This window comes from Myotis yumanensis, unplaced genomic scaffold (assembly GCF_028538775.1).
Source record: "Myotis yumanensis isolate MYYU_CA2020_CCGP unplaced genomic scaffold, mMyoYum1.0.hap1 SCAF_2, whole genome shotgun sequence".
Taxonomy (NCBI): domain Eukaryota; kingdom Metazoa; phylum Chordata; class Mammalia; order Chiroptera; family Vespertilionidae; genus Myotis; species Myotis yumanensis.
The window spans coordinates 146073598-146077984 of record NW_027223753.1 but is presented as its reverse complement, the minus strand read 5'-3'; the positions used below and the strand labels follow the sequence as shown (position 1 = coordinate 146077984).

General features: G+C 41.4%; 1 long non-coding RNA gene across 1 annotated transcript; it reads left to right on the top strand.

The window, feature by feature from the left end:
- Window positions 1-869: 869 nt before the first annotated feature.
- On the top strand, window positions 870-3467 carry LOC139002125 (uncharacterized). Its single transcript, XR_011470123.1, has 3 exons — window positions 870-1059; window positions 2265-2401; window positions 2973-3467. It is a non-coding gene; the product is annotated as an uncharacterized lncRNA (long non-coding RNA).
- The last annotated feature ends 920 nt before the right edge of the window (window positions 3468-4387 follow it).

Below are 4387 nucleotides of genomic sequence, written 5' to 3'. Positions count from 1 at the left end.
TCCTCTCCCATGAACTTCCTCTAAAACTTTCTCTAAAGAGTAAGCACTAACCTGCTGCTTTATTAGGGGTGTGTGAATAGAACCCTTAATGATACCAATGAAAGATGCTAATTTTAAAGAGTCATAACTGTTCCTAATGGGAAAAAGCTGAGAAAAGTAGCAGGAAAAAATATTCTGACTGTCTTTGCACCAGTCAATTGAGATTTAGAACGAGGTTCACTCAAAGGGCACCCTCTGACTGGTGATTTACATGGTCTGAGTTAAATAATAAAGCAGCCACAGGGAAAAAACACACAAAATATATTGCTTCCTCTACTGCCTGACCTGGGGGTGGGGGTGGGGGTGGAGAGTGGAGCAATGCAATCTGCAGAGAAAGTGGGAGAACATAGGGTGAGTGTGGAGGCAATCAGGAAGGGGGATCCCATGAAAATGGCTCCCCCTTTGCCCAGAGAAATATTGAAATTATCCAGACACAAAGGAAGCCTTGGCGGCTGAGGTCCATGATAAATAAAGCAATATGCAACCATGTGACAAGATGCCAGCAGAAAGTATGCTGTTTGAGATCAGCTCTTCAAATGTACTGAATCATTGGCCCAAAGGTAGAGCATTTGTGATATTAAATAACCCAGCCTTAAAACGTCCAGTGTGAAATTTATTTTGTTTTAGCAGCGATGTATTCTCGGACTGTGTTTATATGCCTATGCAGTTACTTTGACCATTTTGAAGGACACGACCAGTCTGTGCAATTGAACCAAAGCAAATAAGAAGTTTCCTTGGTGAAACAACTTGTTGGATTTGAATTGCACACTCCTCTCAGAATCTTCACACAGGAGGTGTGGGCAGTGTGGCCAGCCTGGCAGTCGGTCATGCAGTCAGGCTGTCTACAAATTTCTCCAGAAGATTCCACAGGGTACAATCTGACTCCAGTGGAAACCTAATTTAAAGTGACTACCAGAAGACCAGCCTGAAGCCACTCTGTCCCAAATACAGAGAACCTGGGGTTGTGCATCCTTAGTTTGACACGGCCATCAGCCACTTGGATTATTTCTGGCAGAAAAGGTAAAAGTGAAATTTGTGCATATCCCCCTTTTGACATAATGAAGCATTCCGTAAACAGAAAATCTCAGGACCCAATTATAAAGGCCAAATTGCTATTTTACTCAGTAAAATGAACTGCTATAGTCTCATCGATCTTGCCCTTTGCAATTTACTTTATCTCACGGATTCCTCACAATAACTCTATGAGGAAAGTATCTGTTCTAGTCAGGCATCTGTTGGTTGCAGGTTGCAGAAGCTCAATTTAGCCCCAGAAAACAGGGAGAATTGGGGGTTGGGAGATTATTGTGAGGTCAAAACAGTCTCACTGGAATCTAAGAAAAGCTGAACAATCAGGCCGCTGGACAGACAAACTTGAGGGAGCTCTGGGACCTGTCATTCTCTGCTTCCGTCTCTCCCTCTCTTGAGTCCAGTGTCCACCCTGGTCTGAACAAACTCCATTTGGAGGATCATGTGGTTGGAACAAAGATGCCCAATTATCAGGGGCTAATGTGATGAGTGTATTGCCAGAAAAGAGGGTTCAAGCAAAGCAATATCCCCAGACAACTCTTATACAGTATTACTATCTCCATTCACCACGTAAGGAAACTGAGGCGTAGAATAGTTAGGAGGGCTTAGTCAATAGCTAGCAAATGCTTCTCCACCTTCCAAGAGCAGATCTAAGTTGAAATTCTATAGCTCACTTGCTGTTGGCTCCTAGACAATTTATTTAATCACTTTCTGCTTCAATTTCCTCACTATCAATATGGGCTGATGTCAAAGGTTTGTTTTTAGGATTAAATTAAATGAGGTAATCTATTTAACCCATTTAATTTGGTGACTGGAATATAGCAACATGCAAAAAAAAAATGATAATAGCCTTTCTCTCACTTATGAAACCATGTCCTAAGCTGCATCACAATGTACCACTGAATGCAATCGGCCTTTTGCTGTTCTCCCCCCATGTCTATGTGTTGCCACTCCCAAAGACGGCCAGCTCTCGGGAGACCATATCTCATTTCTTTCGCACTCCACCCTGGGCTGGCTGAGCACACTGGCAGTCTCTTCAAGTTCTTGTGGAATCAGTTCATATGTCACTCTTTCCCCTGCAAACCCCCGAAGGGCCATGCATCATCTTTGTGTTTTATTGTGTCTTTTTCAGGCTTCCTGCTTCTCTGAGGTGCCAGCTTGACTTTTTCCTGTTTCCCTTCTGTCTCTTTTTCGTGCAGCTCCACCTACAGGTCAGTGGCTTGAGTTTGTCATGAAGACAAATTTATCCCAGAAGAAAAGTGCCCCCCTTCAAAGAGGGTGTTTAACTTCAGATCACTTCACATGAAGATAAGGGATCCTGAAACCCACTTCCTGGGTATGTTATCATGGGATGTCTTTGTCGGGGGGCAGGGGAAAGCAAGGGCAGGAAATATTTATGCCAAAGGGGAAAATCGGGTAGTATTTAAAGCGGAGGACTATTCTCAAAACAAGTATTAGAATTATGAGGAAATACAAAGTAGAAGTGAATAATTGCTTGTCTAAAGATGCCCTCACTTTATTCATCTCACAACTTTCCCCCAGTTATTTGCAAAGTCTGGATGTCAACAAGGTCCTCAAAAATCTCTTAGACAAGGTGCTAAGTTTGAAGAGAGATACTCCACAAGCATGCATTAATGACAGGAACAGGAAAGAGTAGGGAATTCATCTTTGACAATTGTTATCATGTGCCTGCCTTGACCTAGACACTTTACGTACAGCATTTCATTTCCCCAGCAACCTTGCAAGACTGGTGATAATATTCCAATTTTACAGATAAGGAACACCAAAGGGAATAGCCTGAAGCTGCACAAGTAGTGAGAGATGTGCTGGAGCCCAACAAGGGTGCTGGTACAGAGGACATGCCAGGTCAGTCTTGGTTCCAAAAACTGCTCATTTTCTTTTTTCAGGCTTCAGGCAACTCAGCTTGACCACCACTCACTGAGAGAGAAGACTGGTCACCAAGGCGCCTGGCTGAATAGAGCAGAAAGAAGGAATGGAGTTACTGTTTAGGAACCAAACCACTAGTCGACCATCATTCAAAAGGAAAGATTTTCACCATTCCTTCAGAACCACTGAAAGACCAATCTGACAAGAGCAAAACATTATCCCATAGGGATCAGACTGAACTGGGCTCTACCCTTTATTACATGTCCTTGGGTACGTTTCTTAACCTTGTTAAAAGGGAAGATAATCGCCCTAGCTGGTTTGGCTCAGTGGAGAGAGTTTTGGCTCAGTAAGGGATCCCGGGTTCAATTCTAGTCAAAGGCACATGCCTGGGGTTGTGGGCTTGAACCCCAGTGGGGAGCATCAGGAGGCAGCAAATCAATGATTCTGTCATCATTGATGTTTTTATCTCTCTCCCTCTCCCTTCCACTTTGAAATAAATAAATAAATTTTTTTTAAACAAAAAGGAGGATAATAGTAGTACCTACCTTTAGAACTACTAAATGTGATAGCTTGCATAAAGTATTCTTTGCTTAGGAAAATGTCTGCTATATAGCAAATACTCAAGAAATGTTAACTATCATCAATAGTGGATAATGGAAAGAAATTGGGATTTCTTTGTCACAGAAACTGCTACAAGGATGATAAATAAGATGTTCTTCCTTAATGAAGAGATGTGATTCATTTACAAATAGCACACATTTGCATGTAGACAATAATGTGATAATATCCTTAAATACACTTTGTTCCTCTAAGAAGTTTGAATGTACTATTTTCCATTGATCCTGAACTCCAACACGTTACTTATTTACACTATTCTGTTGCTTAGCAACCTCTCTTGTAGGCTTGAGTAGTGATACATTTCAATTAACAGCAGGACCAAGCACCACAATCTTAAATAAACATACTACTACCGTATGGAAGATTAAACATAAAAATCACATTTATTTTAAAGTATCTTCTCATGATTTTTTTACTTTCTGCAAATTCAAATGGTTCTTCCTACCCCATGCTAGCTCAGTGTGTTGGTGAAAGGGTGAGGGGTATGTTAGGAAGGGATGGGTCTTTGCTCCCCATTCCAGAGTCCCATCTCATCATTAAATCTTGCACTTTCTCTTTCCTTCTTTCAAACCTTAACTAGCTTAACAAATGAGAGAGAGGAGAAAAGTGGCAGTTACAAATTTCCCCTATATAGAAAAGGATAGAAATTTTTACTTTTTATGTTTTCAAAAGACATGGCTCAGTCTTTGACCCAGTTACTCTGTTGACCAGTATAATTCCTGAGCCTACAACACGCTAAGCTTCCATCAGTTACCAATATCCCTCTGCTAAGGATAGTATTCTCAGTTTTCTGATAGCAGACTTTCTACTCTCCACA